Source organism: Lonchura striata, chromosome 23, assembly GCF_046129695.1.
Source record: "Lonchura striata isolate bLonStr1 chromosome 23, bLonStr1.mat, whole genome shotgun sequence".
NCBI classification, from domain to species: domain Eukaryota; kingdom Metazoa; phylum Chordata; class Aves; order Passeriformes; family Estrildidae; genus Lonchura; species Lonchura striata.
Window position 1 is genome coordinate 7,890,437 of NC_134625.1, and position 17,975 is coordinate 7,908,411.

A 17,975-nucleotide genomic window follows, 5' to 3' on the forward strand; every position below is an offset into this window, starting at 1 on the left:
GCCCTGATAGACCCAAGGGAGCCCTAAAAACTGACATCAGGAACCTGGACTGATGAGTTTTCTTTCCCAGGGAAAATGGAAAAAGGATGTGCCCAGGGGCCCCTGGCCCTGGGCTGGGGCCTCACTGGAAAGAATCCTTATATCGAAGGATGGACCCCACACCGAAGTTGTCCCCACCTTAAAATTCTGCTGCCCTGATAGACCCAAGGGAGCCCTACAAACTGACATCAGGAACCTGGACTGCTGAGTTTTCTTTCCAAGGGAAAATGGCCAAAGGTTGTGCCCAGGGGCCCCTGGCCCTGACTGCAAAAAATCCTTATATCGAAGGATGGACCCCACACCGAAGTTGTCCCCACCTCAAACTTGTGCTGCCCTGATAGACCCAAGGGAGCCCTACAAACTGACATCAGGAACCTGGACTGCTGAGTTTTCTTTCCCAGGGAAAATGGAAAAAGGATGTGCCCAGGGGCCCCTGGCCCTGGGGCCTCACTGCAAAGAATCCTTCTATCGAAGGATGGACCCCACACCGAAGTTGTCCCCACCTTAAACTTGTGCTGCCCTGATAAACCCAAGGGAGCCCTACAAACTGACATCAGGAACCTGGACTGCTGAGTTTTCTTTCCCAGGGAAAATGGAAAAAGGATGTGCCCAGGGGCACCTGGCCCTGACTGCAAAAAATCCTTATATCGAAGGATGCACCCCACACCAAAGTTGTCCCCACCTCAAACTTGTGCTGCCCTGATAGACCCAAGGGAGCCCTACAAACTGACATCAGGAACCTGGACTGCTGAGTTTTCTTTCCCAGGGAAAATGGAAAAAGCATGTGCCCAGGAGCCCCTGGCCCTGACTGCAAAGAATCCTTATATCGAAGGATGGACCCCACACCGAAGTTGTCCCCACCTCAAACTTGTGCTGCCCTGATAGACCTAAGGGAGCCCTACAAACTGACATCAGGAACCTGGACTGCTGAGTTTTCTTTCCCAGGGAAAATGGAAAAAGGATGTGCCCAGGGGCCCCTGGCGCTTGGCCCCTGGCCCTGTCTGCAAAAAATCCTTATATCGAAGGAAGGACCCCAGACCGAAATTGTCCCCACCTCAAACTTGTGCTGCCCTGATAGACCCAAGGGAGCCCTACAAACTGACATCAGGAACCTGGACTGCTGAGTTTTCTTTCCCAGGGAAAATGGCCAAAGGATGTGCCCAGGGGCCCCTGGCCCTGGGCTGGGGCCTCACTGCAAAGAATCCTTATATCGAAGGATGGACCCCACACCGATGTTGTCCCCACCTCAAACTTGTGCTGCCCTGATAGACCCAAGGGAGCCCTACAAACTGACATCAGGAACCTGGACTGCTGAGTTTTCTTTCCCAGGGAAAATGGAAAAAGGATGTGCCCAGGGGCCCCTGGCCCTGACTGCAAAAAATCCTTATATCGAAGGATGGACCCCACACCGAAGTTGTCCCCACCTCAAACTTGTGCTGCCCTGATAGACCCAAGGGAGACCTACAAACTGACATCAGGAACCTGGACTGCTGAGTTTTCTTTCCCAGGGAAAATGGAAAAAGGATGTGCCCAGGGGCCCCTGGCCCTGGGGCCTCACTGCAAAGAATCCTTATATCGAAGGATGGACCCCACACCGAAGTTGTCCCCACCTTAAACTTGTGCTGCCCTGATAGACCCAAGGGAGCCCTACAAACTGACATCAGGAACCTGGACTGCTGAGTTTTCTTTCCCAGGGAAAATGGAAAAAGGATGTGCCCAGGGGCACCTGGCCCTGACTGCAAAAAATCCTTATATCGAAGGATGCACCCCACACCAAAGTTGTCCCCACCTCAAACTTGTGCTGCCCTGATAGACCCAAGGGAGCCCTACAAACTGACATCAGGAACCTGGACTGCTGAGTTTTCTTTCCCAGGGAAAATGGAAAAAGGATGTGCCCAGGAGCCCCTGGCCCTGACTGCAAAAAATCCTTATATCGAAGGATGGAGCCCAGACCGAAGTTGTCCCCACCTCAAACTTGTGCTGCCCTGATAGACCCAAGGGAGCCCTACAAACTGACATCAGGAACCTGGACTGCTGAGTTTTCTTTCCCAGGGATAATGGAAGAAGGATGTGCCCAGGGGCCCCTGGCCCAGGGCTGGGGCCTCACTGCAAAAAATCCTTATATCGAAGGATGGAGCCCAGACCGAAGTTGTCCCCACCTCAAACTTGTGCTGCCCTGATAGACCCAAGGGAGCCCTACAAACTGACATCAGGAACCTGGACTGCTGAGATTTCTTTCCCAGGGAAAATGGAAAAAGCATGTGCCCAGGGGCCCCTTCCCTGCTCTGGGGCCAAACTCCAGAGAATCCTTATATCGAAGGATGGAACCCACACCGAAGTTGTCCCCACCTCAAACTTGTGCTGCCCTGATAGACCCAAGGGAGCCCTACAAACTGACATCAGGAACCTGGACTGCAGAGTTTTCTTTCCCAGGGAAAATTGAAAAAGGATGTGCCCAGGGGCCCCTAGCCCTGACTGCAAAGAATCCTTATATCGAAGGATGGACCCCACACCGAAGTTGTCCCCACCTCAAACTTGTGCTGCCCTGATAGACCCAAGGGAGCCCTACAAACTGACATCAGGAACCTGGACTGCTGAGTTTTCTTTCCCAGGGAAAATGGAAAAAGGATGTGCCCAGGGGCCCCTGGCCGTGACTGCAAAGAATCCTTATATCGAAGGATGGACCCCACACCAAAGTTGTCCCCACCTCAAACTTGTGCTGCCCTGATAGACCCAAGGGAGCCCTACAAACTGACATCAGGAACCTGGACTGCTGAGTTTTCTTTCCCAGGGAAAATGGAAGAAGGATGTGCCCAGGGGCCCCTGGCCCAGGGCTGGGGCCTCACTGCAAAAAATCCTTATATCGAAGGATGGAGCCCAGACCGAAGTTGTCCCCACCTCAAACTTGTGCTGCCCTGATAGACCCAAGGGAGCCCTACAAACTGACATCAGGAACCTGGACTGCTGAGTTTTCTTTCCCAGGGAAAATGGAAAAAGCATGTGCCCAGGGGCCCCTGGTCCTGGGCTGGGACCTCACTGCAAAGAATCCTTATATCGAAGGATGGACCCCAGGCCGAAGTAGTCCCCACCTCAAACTTGTGCTGCCCTGATAGACCCAAGGGAGCCCTACAAACTGATATCAGGAACCTGGACTGATGAGTTTTCTTTCCCAGGGAAAATGGAAAAAGGATGTGCCCAGGGGCCCCTGGCCCTGGGCTGGGGCCTCACTGCAAAGAATCCTTATATCGAAGGATGGACCCAACACCCAAAATGTCCCCACCTCAAACTTGTGCTGCCCTGATAGACCCAAGGGAGCCCTACAAACTGACATCAGGAACCTGGACTGCTGAGTTTTCTTTCGTAGGGAAAATGGAAAAAGGATGTGCCCAGGGGCTCCTGGCCCTGGGCTGGGGCCTCACTGCAAAGAATCCTTATATCGAAGGATGGACCCCACACCGAAGTTGTCCCCACCTTAAAATTCTGCTGCCCTGATAGACCCAAGGGAGCCCTACAAACTGACATCAGGAACCTGGACTGCTGAGTTTTCTTTCCAAGGGAAAATGGCCAAAGGTTGTGCCCAGGGGCCCCTGGCCCTGACTGCAAAAAATCCTTATATCGAAGGATGCACCCCACACCGAAGTTGTCCCCACCTCAAACTTGTGCTGCCCTGATAGACCCAAGGGAGCCCTACAAACAGACATCAGGAACCTGGACTGCTGAGTTTTCTTTCCCAGGGAAAATGGAAAAAGGATGTGCCCAGGGGCCCCTGGCCCAGGGGCCTCACTGCAAAGAATCCTTATATCGAAGGATGGACCCCACACCGAAGTTGTCCCCACCTTAAACTTGTGCTGCCCTGATAGACCCAAGGGAGCCCTACAAACTGACATCAGGAACCTGGACTGCTGAGTTTTCTTTCCCAGGGAAAATGGAAAAAGGATGTGCCCAGGGGCCCCTGGCCCTGACTGCAAAAAATCCTTATATCGAAGGATGGAGCCCACACCGAAGTTGTCCCCACCTCAGACTTGTGCTGCCCTGATATACCCAAGGGAGCCCTACAAACTGACATCAGGAACCTGGACTGCTGAGTTTTCTTTCCCAGGGAAAATGGAAAAAGGATGTGCCCAGGGGCCCCTGGCCCTGACTGCAAAGAATCCTTATATCGAAGGATGGACCCCACACCGAAGTTGTCCCCACCTCAAACTTGTGCTGCCCTGATAGACCTAAGGGAGCCCTACAAACTGACATCAGGAACCTGGACTGGTGAGTTTTCTTTCCCAGGGAAAATGGAAAAAGGATGTGCCCAGGGGCCCCTGGCGCTGGGCCCCTGGCCCTGTCTGCAAAAAATCCTTATATCGAAGGAAGGACCCCAGACCGAAATTGTCCCCACCTCAAACTTGTGCTGCCCTGATAGACCCAAGTGAGACCTACAAACTGACATCAGGAACCTGGACTGCTGAGTTTTCTTTCCCAGGGAAAATGGAAAAAGGATGTGCCCAGGGGCCCCTGGCCCTGGGCTGGGGCCTCACTGCAAAGAATCCTTATATCGAAGGATGGACCCCACACCGAAGTTGTCCCCACCTCAAACTTGTGCTGCCCTGATAGACCCAAGGGAGCCCTACAAACTGACATCAGGAACCTGGACTGCTGAGTTTTCTTTCCCAGGGAAAATGGAAAAAGGATGTGCCCAGGGGCCCCTGGCGCTGGGCCCCTGGCCCTGACTGCAAAGAATCCTTATATCGAAGGATGGACCCCAGACCGAAATTGTCCCCACCTCAAACTTGTGCTGCCCTGATAGACCCAAGGGAGACCTACAAACTGACATCAGGAACCTGGACTGCTGAGTTTTCTTTCCCAGGGAAAATGGAAAAAGGATGTGCCCAGGGGCCCCTGGCCCTGACTGCAAAAAATCCTTCTATCGAAGGATGGAGCCCACACCGAAGTTGTCCCCACCTCAAACTTGTGCTGCCCTGATAGACCCAAGGGAGCCCTACAAACTGACATCAGGAACCTGGACTGCAGAGTTTTCTTTCCCAGGGAAAATGGAAAAAGGATGTGCCCAGGGGGCCCTGGTCCTGGGCTGGGACCTCACTGCAAAGAATCCTTATATCGAAGGATGGACCCCAGGCCGAAGTTGTCCCCACCTCAAACTTGTGCTGCCCTGATAGACCCAAGGGAGCCCTACAAACTGACATCAGGAACCTGGACTGCTGAGTTTTCTTTCCCAGGGAAAATGGAAAAAGGATGTGCCCAGGGGCCCCTGGCCCTGGGCCCCTGGCCCTGACTGCAAAAAATACTTATATCGAAGGATGGACCCCACATCGAAGTTGTCCCCACCTCATACTTGTGCTGCCCTGATAGACCCAAGGGAGCCCTACAAACTGACATCAGGAACCTGGACTGCTGAGTTTTCTTTCCCAGGGAAAATGGAAAAAGGATGTGCCCAGGGGCCCCTGGCCCTGACTGCAAAAAACCCTTTTATCGAAGGATGGACCCCACACCGAAGATGTCCCCACCTCAAACTTGTGCTGCCCTGATAGACCCAAGGGAGCCCTACAAACTGACATCAGGAACCTGGACTGCTGAGTTTTCTTTCCCAGGGAAAATGGAAAAAGGATGTGCCCAGGGGCCCCTGGCCCTGGGCTGGGGCCCCACTGCAAAGAATCCTTATATCGAAGGATGGACCCCACACCGACATTGTCCCCACCTCAAACTTGTGCTGCCCTGATAGACCCAAGGGAGCCCTACAAACTGACATCAGGAACCTGGACTGCTGAGTTTTCTTTCCCAGGGAAAATGGAAAAAGGATGTGCCCAGGGGCCCCTGGCCCTGGGCTGGGGCCCCACTGCAAAGAATCCTTATATCGAAGGATGGACCCCACACCGACATTGTCCCCACCTCAAACTTGTGCTGCCCTGATAGACCCAAGGGAGCCCTACAAACTGACATCAGGAACCTGGACTGCTGAGTTTTCTTTCCCAGGGAAAATGGAAAAAGGATGTGCCCAGGGGCCCCTGGCCCTGACTGCAAAGGATCCTTATATCGAAGGATGGACCCCACATCGAAGTTGTCCCCACCTCAAACTTGTGCTGCCCTGATAGACCCAAGGGAGCCCTACAAACTGACATCAGGAACCTGGACTGCTGAGTTTTCTTTCCCAGGGAAAATGGAAAAAGGATGTGCCCAGGGGCCCCTGGCCCTGACTGCAAAAAATCCTTATATCGGAGGATGGACCCCACACCGAAGTTGTCCCCACCTCAAACTTGTGCTGCCCTGATAGACCCAAGGGAGCCCTAAAAACTGACATCAGGAACCTGGACTGCTGAGTTTTCTTTCCCAGGGAAAATGGAAAAAGGATGTGCCCAGGGGGCCCTGGTCCTGGGCTGGGACCTCACTGCAAAGAATCCTTATATCAAAGGATGGACCCCAGGCCGAAGTTGTCCCCACCTCAAACTTGTGCTGCCCTGATAGACCTAAGGGAGCCCTACAAACTGACATCAGGAACCTGGACTGATGAGTTTCCTTTCCAAGGGAAAATGGCCAAAGGTTGTGCCCAGGGGCCCCTAGCCCTGACTGCAAAAAATCCTTATATCGAAGGATGGAGCCCAGACCGAAGTTGTCCCCACCTCAAACTTGTGCTGCCCTGATAGACCCAAGGGAGACCTACAAACTGACATCAGGAACCTGGACTGCTGAGTTTTCTTTCCCAGGGAAAATGGAAAAAGCATGTGCCCAGGGGCCCCTGGCCCTGGGCCCCTGGCCCTGACTGCAAAAAATCCTTATATCGAAGGATGGACCCCACATCGAAGTTGTCCCCACCTCATACTTGTGCTGCCCTGATAGACCCAAGGGAGCCCTACAAACTGACATCAGGAACCTGGACTGCTGAGTTTTCTTTCCCAGGGAAAATGGAAAAAGGATGTGCCCAGGGGCCCCTGGCCCTGACTGCAAAAAATCCTTATATCGAAGGATGGACCCCACACCGAAGATGTCCCCACCTCAAACTTGTGCTGCCCTGATAGACCCAAGGGAGCCCTACAAACTGACATCAGGAACCTGGACTGCTGACTTTTCTTTCCCAGGGAAAATGGAAAAAGGATGTGCCCAGGGGCCCCTGGCCCTGACTGCAAAAAATCCTTATATCGAAGGATGGAGCCCAGACCGAAGTTGTCCCCACCTTAAACTTGTGCTGCCCTGATAGACCCAAGGGAGCCCTACAAACTGACATCAGGAACCTGGACTGCTGAGTTTTCTTTCCCAGGGAAAATGGAAAAAGGATGTGCCCAGGGGCCCCTGGCCCTGACTGCAAAAAATCCTTATATCGAAGGATGGACCCCACACCGAAATTGTCCCCACCTCAAACTTGTGCTGCCCTGATAGACCCAAGGGAGCCCTACAAACTGACATCAGTAACCTGGACTGCTGAGTTTTCTTTCCCAGGGAAAATGGAAAAAGGATGTGCCCAGGGGCCCCTGGCCCTGGGCTGGGGCCTCACTGTAAAGAATCCTTCTATCGAAGGATGGACCCCAGACCGAAGTTGTCCCCACCTCAAACTTGTGCTGCCCTGATAGACCCAAGGGAGCCCTACAAACAGACATCAGGAACCTGGACTGCTGAGTTTTCTTTCCCAGGGAAAAAGGAAAAAGGATGTGCCCAGGGGCCCCTGGCCCTGGGCTGAGGCCTCACTGCAAAGAATCCTTATATCGAAGGATGGACCCCACACCGAAGTTGTCCCCACCTTAAAATTGTGCTGCCCTGATAGACCCAAGGGAGCCCTACAAACTGACATCAGGAACCTGGACTGCTGAGTTTTCTTTCCCAGGGAAAATGGAAAAAGGATGTGCCCAGGGCCCCTGGTCCTGACTACAAAGAATCCTTATATCGAAGGATGGACCCCACACCGAAGTTGTCCCCACCTCAAACTTGTGCTGCCCTGATAGACCCAAGGGAGCCGTACAAACTGACATCAGGAACCTGGACTGCTGAGTTTTCTTTCCCAGGGAAAATGGAAAAAGGATGTGCCCAGGGGCCCCTGGCCCTGGGCCCCTGGCCCTGACTGCAAAAAATCCTTATATCGAAGGATGGACCCAACACCGAAATTCTCCCCACCTCAAACTTGTGCTGCCCTGATAGACCCAAGGGAGCCCTACAAACTGACATCAGGAACCTGGACTGCTGAGTTTTCTTTCCCAGGGAAAATGGAAAAAGGATGTGCCCAGGGCCCCTGGCCCTGACTACAAAGAATCCTTATATCGAAGGATGGACCCCACACCGAAGTTGTCCCCACCTCAAACTTGTGCTACCCTGATAGACCCAAGGGAGCCCAACAAACTGACATCAGGAACCTGGACTGCTGAATTTTCTTTCCCAGGGAAAATGGAAAAAGGATGTGCCCAGGGGCCCCTGGCCCTGGGCTGGGGCCTCACTGCAAAGAATCCTTATATCGAAGGATGGACCCCACACCGACGTTGTCCCCACCTCAAACTTGTGCTGCCCTGATAGACCCAAGGGAGCCCTACAAACTGACATCAGGAACCTGGACTGCTGAGTTTTCTTTCCCAGGGAAAATGGAAAAAGGATGTGCCCAGGGGCCCCTGGCCCTGACTGCAAAAAATCCTTATATCGAAGGATGGACCCCACACCAAAGTTGTCCCCACCTCAAACTTGTGCTGCCCTGATAGACCCAAGGGAGCCCTACAAACTGACATCAGGAACCTGGACTGCTGAGTTTTCTTTCCCAGGGAAAATGGAAAAAGGATGTGCCCAGGGGCCCCTGGCCCTGACTGCAAAAAATCCTTATATCGAAGGATGGAGCCCAGACCGAAGTTGTCCCCACCTTAAACTTGTGCTGCCCTGATAGACCCAAGGGAGCCCTACAAACTGACATCAGGAACCTGGACTGCTGAGTTTTCTTTCCCAGGGAAAATGGAAGAAGGATGTGCCCAGGGGCCCCTGGCCCTGACTGCAAAAAATCCTTATATCGAAGGATGGACCCCACACCGAAATTGTCCCCACCTCAAACTTGTGCTGCCCTGATAGACCCAAGGGAGCCCTACAAACTGACATCAGTAACCTGGACTGCTGAGTTTTCTTTCCCAGGGAAAATGGAAAAAGGATGTGCCCAGGGGCCCCTGGCCCTGGGCTGGGGCCTCACTGCAAAGAATCCTTCTATCGAAGGATGGACCCCAGACCGAAGTTGTCCCCACCTCAAACTTGTGCTGCCCTGATAGACCCAAGGGAGCCCTACAAACTGACATCAGGAACCTGGACTGCTGAGTTTTCTTTCCAAGGGAAAATGGCCAAAGGTTGTGTCCAGGGGCCCCTAGCCCTGACTGCAAAAATCCTTATATCGAAGGATGGAGCCCAGACCGAAGTTGTCCCCACCTCAAACTTGTGCTGCCCTGAAAGACCCAAGGGAGCCCTACAAACTGACATCAGGAACCTGGACTGGTGAGTTTTCTTTCCCAGGGAAAATGGAAAAAGGATGTGCCCAGGGGCCCCTGGCGCTGGGCCCCTGGCCCTGACTGCAAAAAATCCTTATATCGAAGGATGGACCCCACACCGAAGTTGTCCCCACCTCAAACTTGTGCTGCCCTGATAGACCCAAGGGAGCCCTACAAACTGACATCAGGAACCTGGACTGCTGAGTTTTCTTTCCCAGGGAAAATGGAAAAAGGATGTGCCCAGGGGCCCCTGGCCCTGACTGCAAAAAATCCTTATATCGAAGAATGGACCCCACACCGAAGTTGTCCCCACCTCAAACTTGTGCTGCCCTGATAGACCCAAGGGAGCCCTACAAACTGACATCAGGAACCTGGACTGCTGAGTTTTCTTTCCCAGGGAAAATGGAAAAAGGATGTGCCCAGGGGCCCCTGGCCCTGGGGCCTCACTGCAAAGAATCCTTATATCGAAGGATGGACCCCACACCGAAGTTGTCCCCACCTTAAACTTGTGCTGCCCTGATAGACCCAAGGGAGCCCTACAAACTGACATCAGGAACCTGGACTGCTGAGTTTTCTTTCCCAGGGAAAATGGAAAAAGGATGTGCCCAGGGGCCCCTGGCCCTGACTGCAAAAAATCCTTATATCGAAGGATGCACCCCACACCAAAGTTGTCCCCACCTCAAACTTTTGCTGCCCTGATAGACCCAAGGGAGCCCTACAAACTGACATCAGGAACCTGGACTGCTGAGTTTTCTTTCCCAGGGAAAATGGAAAAAGGATGTGCCCAGGAGCCCCTGGCCCTGACTGCAAAGAATCCTTATATCGAAGGATGGACCCCACACCGAAGTTGTCCCCACCTCAAACTTGTGCTGCCCTGATAGACCTAAGGGAGCCCTACAAACTGACATCAGGAACCTGGACTGGTGAGTTTTCTTTCCCAGGGAAAATGGAAAAAGGATGTGCCCAGGGGCCCCTGGCGCTGGGCCCCTGGCCCTGTCTGCAAAAAATCCTTATATCGAAGGAAGGACCCCAGACCGAAATTGTCCCCACCTCAAACTTGTGCTGCCCTGATAGACCCAAGTGAGACCTACAAACTGACATCAGGAACCTGGACTGCTGAGTTTTCTTTCCCAGGGAAAAAGGAAAAAGGATGTGCCCAGGGGCCCCTGGCCCTGGGCTGGGGCCTCACTGCAAAGAATCCTTATATCGAAGGATGGACCCCACACCGAAGTTGTCCCCACCTCAAACTTGTGCTGCCCTGATAGACCCAAGGGAGCCCTACAAACTGACATCAGGAACCTGGACTGCTGAGTTTTCTTTCCCAGGGAAAATGGAAAAAGGATGTGCCCAGGGGGCCCTGGTCCTGGGCTGGGACCTCACTGCAAAGAATCCTTATATCGAAGGATGGACCCCAGGCCGAAGTTGTCCCCACCTCAAACTTGTGCTGCCCTGATAGACCTAAGTGAGCCCTACAAACTGACATCAGGAACCTGGACTGCTGAGTTTTCTTTCCCAGGGAAAATGGAAAAAGGATGTGCCCAGGGGCCCCTGGCCCTGACTGCAAAGGATCCTTATATCGAAGGATGGACCCCACATCGAAGTTGTCCCCACCTCAAACTTGTGCTGCCCTGATAGACCCAAGGGAGCCCTACAAACTGACATCAGGAACCTGGACTGCTGAGTTTTCTTTCCCAGGGAAAATGGAAAAAGGATGTGCCCAGGGGCCCCTGGCCCTGACTGCAAAAAATCCTTATATCGGAGGATGGACCCCACACCGAAGTTGTCCCCACCTCAAACTTGTGCTGCCCTGATAGACCCAAGGGAGCCCTAAAAACTGACATCAGGAACCTGGACTGCTGAGTTTTCTTTCCCAGGGAAAATGGAAAAAGGATGTGCCCAGGGGGCCCTGGTCCTGGGCTGGGACCTCACTGCAAAGAATCCTTATATCAAAGGATGGACCCCAGGCCGAAGTTGTCCCCACCTCAAACTTGTGCTGCCCTGATAGACCTAAGGGAGCCCTACAAACTGACATCAGGAACCTGGACTGATGAGTTTCCTTTCCAAGGGAAAATGGCCAAAGGTTGTGCCCAGGGGCCCCTAGCCCTGACTGCAAAAAATCCTTATATCGAAGGATGGAGCCCAGACCGAAGTTGTCCCCACCTCAAACTTGTGCTGCCCTGATAGACCCAAGGGAGACCTACAAACTGACATCAGGAACCTGGACTGCTGAGTTTTCTTTCCCAGGGAAAATGGAAAAAGCATGTGCCCAGGGGCCCCTGGCCCTGGGCCCCTGGCCCTGACTGCAAAAAATCCTTATATCGAAGGATGGACCCCACATCGAAGTTGTCCCCACCTCATACTTGTGCTGCCCTGATAGACCCAAGGGAGCCCTACAAACTGACATCAGGAACCTGGACTGCTGAGTTTTCTTTCCCAGGGAAAATGGAAAAAGGATGTGCCCAGGGGCCCCTGGCCCTGACTGCAAAAAATCCTTATATCGAAGGATGGACCCCACACCGAAGATGTCCCCACCTCAAACTTGTGCTGCCCTGATAGACCCAAGGGAGCCCTACAAACTGACATCAGGAACCTGGACTGCTGACTTTTCTTTCCCAGGGAAAATGGAAAAAGGATGTGCCCAGGGGCCCCTGGCCCTGACTGCAAAAAATCCTTATATCGAAGGATGGAGCCCAGACCGAAGTTGTCCCCACCTTAAACTTGTGCTGCCCTGATAGACCCAAGGGAGCCCTACAAACTGACATCAGGAACCTGGACTGCTGAGTTTTCTTTCCCAGGGAAAATGGAAAAAGGATGTGCCCAGGGGCCCCTGGCCCTGACTGCAAAAAATCCTTATATCGAAGGATGGACCCCACACCGAAATTGTCCCCACCTCAAACTTGTGCTGCCCTGATAGACCCAAGGGAGCCCTACAAACTGACATCAGTAACCTGGACTGCTGAGTTTTCTTTCCCAGGGAAAATGGAAAAAGGATGTGCCCAGGGGCCCCTGGCCCTGGGCTGGGGCCTCACTGTAAAGAATCCTTCTATCGAAGGATGGACCCCAGACCGAAGTTGTCCCCACCTCAAACTTGTGCTGCCCTGATAGACCCAAGGGAGCCCTACAAACAGACATCAGGAACCTGGACTGCTGAGTTTTCTTTCCCAGGGAAAAAGGAAAAAGGATGTGCCCAGGGGCCCCTGGCCCTGGGCTGAGGCCTCACTGCAAAGAATCCTTATATCGAAGGATGGACCCCACACCGAAGTTGTCCCCACCTTAAAATTGTGCTGCCCTGATAGACCCAAGGGAGCCCTACAAACTGACATCAGGAACCTGGACTGCTGAGTTTCCTTTCCAAGGGAAAATGGCCAAAGGTTGTGCCCAGGGGCCCCTAGCCCTGACTGCAAAAAATCCTTATATCGAAGGATGGAGCCCAGACCGAAGTTGTCCCCACCTCAAACTTGTGCTGCCCTGATAGACCCAAGGGAGACCTACAAACTGACATCAGGAACCTGGACTGCTGAGTTTTGTTTCCCAGGGAAAATGGAAAAAGCATGTGCCCAGGGGCCCCTGGCCCTGGGCCCCTGGCCCTGACTGCAAAAAATCCTTATATCGAAGGATGGACCCCACATCGAAGTTGTCCCCACCTCATACTTGTGCTGCCCTGATAGACCCAAGGGAGCCCTACAAACTGACATCAGGAACCTGGACTGCTGAGTTTTCTTTCCCAGGGAAAATGGAAAAAGGATGTGCCCAGGGGCCCCTGGCCCTGACTGCAAAAAATCCTTATATCGAAGGATGGACCCCACACCGAAGATGTCCCCACCTCAAACTTGTGCTGCCCTGATAGACCCAAGGGAGCCCTACAAACTGACATCAGGAACCTGGACTGCTGAGTTTTCTTTCCCAGGGAAAATGGAAAAAGGATGTGCCCAGGGGCCCCTGGCCCTGGGCCCCACTGCAAAGAATCCTTATATCGAAGCATGGACCCCACACCGACATTGTCCCCACCTCAAACTTGTGCTGCCCTGATAGACCCAAGGGAGCCCTACAAACTGACATCAGGAACCTGGACTGCTGAGTTTTCTTTCCCAGGGAAAATGGAAAAAGGATGTGCCCAGGGGCCCCTGGCCCTGAGCTGGGGCCTCACTTCAAAGAATCCTTATATCGAAGGATGGACCCCACACCGAAGTTGTCCCCACCTCAAACTTGTGCTGCCCTGATAGACCCAAGGGAGCCCTACAAACTGACATCAGGAACCTGGACTGCTGAGTTTTCTTTCCCAGGTAAAATGGAAAAAGGATGTGCCCAGGGGCCCCTGGCCCTGGGCTGAGGCCTCACTGTAAAGAATCCTTATATCGAAGGATGGACCCCACACCGACGTTGTCCCCACCTCAAACTTGTGCTGCCCTGATAGACCCAAGGGAGCCCTACAAACTGACATCAGGAACCTGGACTGCTGAGTTTTCTTTCCCAGGGGAAATGGAAAAAGGATGTGCCCAGGGGCCCCTGGCCCTGACTGCAAAAAATCCTTATATCGAAGGATGGACCCCACACCGAAGTTGTCCCCTACCTTAAAATTGTGCTGCCCTGATAGACCCAAGGGAGCCCTACAAACTGACATCAGGAACCTGGACTGCTGAGTTTTCTTTCCCAGGGAAAATGGAAAAAGGATGTGCCCAGGGCCCCTGGTCCTGACTACAAAGAATCCTTATATCGAAGGATGGACCCCACACCGAAGTTGTCCCCACCTCAAACTTGTGCTGCCCTGATAGACCCAAGGGAGCCGTACAAACTGACATCAGGAACCTGGACTGCTGAGTTTTCTTTCCCAGGGAAAATGGAAAAAGGATGTGCCCAGGGGCCCCTGGCCCTGGGCCCCTGGCCCTGACTGCAAAAAATCCTTATATCGAAGGATGGACCCAACACCGAAATTCTCCCCACCTCAAACTTGTGCTGCCCTGATAGACCCAAGGGAGCCCTACAAACTGACATCAGGAACCTGGACTGCTGAGTTTTCTTTCCCAGGGAAAATGGAAGAAGGATGTGCCCAGGGGCCCCTGGCCCTGACTGCAAAAAATCCTTATATCGAAGGATGGACCCCACACCGAAATTGTCCCCACCTCAAACTTGTGCTGCCCTGATAGACCCAAGGGAGCCCTACAAACTGACATCAGTAACCTGGACTGCTGAGTTTTCTTTCCCAGGGAAAATGGAAAAAGGATGTGCCCAGGGGCCCCTGGCCCTGGGCTGGGGCCTCACTGCAAAGAATCCTTCTATCGAAGGATGGACCCCAGACCGAAGTTGTCCCCACCTCAAACTTGTGCTGCCCTGATAGACCCAAGGGAGCCCTACAAACTGACATCAGGAACCTGGACTGCTGAGTTTTCTTTCCAAGGGAAAATGGCCAAAGGTTGTGTCCAGGGGCCCCTAGCCCTGACTGCAAAAATCCTTATATCGAAGGATGGAGCCCAGACCGAAGTTGTCCCCACCTCAAACTTGTGCTGCCCTGAAAGACCCAAGGGAGCCCTACAAACTGACATCAGGAACCTGGACTGGTGAGTTTTCTTTCCCAGGGAAAATGGAAAAAGGATGTGCCCAGGGGCCCCTGGCGCTGGGCCCCTGGCCCTGACTGCAAAAAATCCTTATATCGAAGGATGGACCCCACACCGAAGTTGTCCCCACCTCAAACTTGTGCTGCCCTGATAGACCCAAGGGAGCCCTACAAACTGACATCAGGAACCTGGACTGCTGAGTTTTCTTTCCCAGGGAAAATGGAAAAAGGATGTGCCCAGGGGCCCCTGGCCCTGACTGCAAAAAATCCTTATATCGAAGAATGGACCCCACACCGAAGTTGTCCCCACCTCAAACTTGTGCTGCCCTGATAGACCCAAGGGAGCCCTACAAACTGACATCAGGAACCTGGACTGCTGAGTTTTCTTTCCCAGGGAAAATGGAAAAAGGATGTGCCCAGGGGCCCCTGGCCCTGGGGCCTCACTGCAAAGAATCCTTATATCGAAGGATGGACCCCACACCGAAGTTGTCCCCACCTTAAACTTGTGCTGCCCTGATAGACCCAAGGGAGCCCTACAAACTGACATCAGGAACCTGGACTGCTGAGTTTTCTTTCCCAGGGAAAATGGAAAAAGGATGTGCCCAGGGGCCCCTGGCCCTGACTGCAAAAAATCCTTATATCGAAGGATGCACCCCACACCAAAGTTGTCCCCACCTCAAACTTTTGCTGCCCTGATAGACCCAAGGGAGCCCTACAAACTGACATCAGGAACCTGGACTGCTGAGTTTTCTTTCCCAGGGAAAATGGAAAAAGGATGTGCCCAGGAGCCCCTGGCCCTGACTGCAAAGAATCCTTATATCGAAGGATGGACCCCACACCGAAGTTGTCCCCACCTCAAACTTGTGCTGCCCTGATAGACCTAAGGGAGCCCTACAAACTGACATCAGGAACCTGGACTGGTGAGTTTTCTTTCCCAGGGAAAATGGAAAAAGGATGTGCCCAGGGGCCCCTGGCGCTGGGCCCCTGGCCCTGTCTGCAAAAAATCCTTATATCGAAGGAAGGACCCCAGACCGAAATTGTCCCCACCTCAAACTTGTGCTGCCCTGATAGACCCAAGTGAGACCTACAAACTGACATCAGGAACCTGGACTGCTGAGTTTTCTTTCCCAGGGAAAAAGGAAAAAGGATGTGCCCAGGGGCCCCTGGCCCTGGGCTGGGGCCTCACTGCAAAGAATCCTTATATCGAAGGATGGACCCCACACCGAAGTTGTCCCCACCTCAAACTTGTGCTGCCCTGATAGACCCAAGGGAGCCCTACAAACTGACATCAGGAACCTGGACTGCTGAGTTTTCTTTCCCAGGGAAAATGGAAAAAGGATGTGCCCAGGGGGCCCTGGTCCTGGGCTGGGACCTCACTGCAAAGAATCCTTATATCGAAGGATGGACCCCAGGCCGAAGTTGTCCCCACCTCAAACTTGTGCTGCCCTGATAGACCTAAGTGAGCCCTACAAACTGACATCAGGAACCTGGACTGCTGAGTTTTCTTTCCCAGGGAAAATGGAAGAAGGATGTGCCCAGGGGCCCCTGGCCCTGACTGCAAAAAATCCTTATATCGAAGGATGGACCCCACACCGAAATTGTCCCCACCTCAAACTTGTGCTGCCCTGATAGACCCAAGGGAGCCCTACAAACTGACATCAGTAACCTGGACTGCTGAGTTTTCTTTCCCAGGGAAAATGGAAAAAGGATGTGCCCAGGGGCCCCTGGCCCTGGGCTGGGGCCTCACTGCAAAGAATCCTTCTATCGAAGGATGGACCCCAGACCGAAGTTGTCCCCACCTCAAACTTGTGCTGCCCTGATAGACCCAAGGGAGCCCTACAAACTGACATCAGGAACCTGGACTGCTGAGTTTTCTTTCCAAGGGAAAATGGCCAAAGGTTGTGTCCAGGGGCCCCTAGCCCTGACTGCAAAAATCCTTATATCGAAGGATGGAGCCCAGACCGAAGTTGTCCCCACCTCAAACTTGTGCTGCCCTGAAAGACCCAAGGGAGCCCTACAAACTGACATCAGGAACCTGGACTGGTGAGTTTTCTTTCCCAGGGAAAATGGAAAAAGGATGTGCCCAGGGGCCCCTGGCGCTGGGCCCCTGGCCCTGACTGCAAAAAATCCTTATATCGAAGGATGGACCCCACACCGAAGTTGTCCCCACCTCAAACTTGTGCTGCCCTGATAGACCCAAGGGAGCCCTACAAACTGACATCAGGAACCTGGACTGCTGAGTTTTCTTTCCCAGGGAAAATGGAAAAAGGATGTGCCCAGGGGCCCCTGGCCCTGACTGCAAAAAATCCTTATATCGAAGAATGGACCCCACACCGAAGTTGTCCCCACCTCAAACTTGTGCTGCCCTGATAGACCCAAGGGAGCCCTACAAACTGACATCAGGAACCTGGACTGCTGAGTTTTCTTTCCCAGGGAAAATGGAAAAAGGATGTGCCCAGGGGCCCCTGGCCCTGGGGCCTCACTGCAAAGAATCCTTATATCGAAGGATGGACCCCACACCGAAGTTGTCCCCACCTTAAACTTGTGCTGCCCTGATAGACCCAAGGGAGCCCTACAAACTGACATCAGGAACCTGGACTGCTGAGTTTTCTTTCCCAGGGAAAATGGAAAAAGGATGTGCCCAGGGGCCCCTGGCCCTGACTGCAAAAAATCCTTATATCGAAGGATGCACCCCACACCAAAGTTGTCCCCACCTCAAACTTTTGCTGCCCTGATAGACCCAAGGGAGCCCTACAAACTGACATCAGGAACCTGGACTGCTGAGTTTTCTTTCCCAGGGAAAATGGAAAAAGGATGTGCCCAGGAGCCCCTGGCCCTGACTGCAAAGAATCCTTATATCGAAGGATGGACCCCACACCGAAGTTGTCCCCACCTCAAACTTGTGCTGCCCTGATAGACCTAAGGGAGCCCTACAAACTGACATC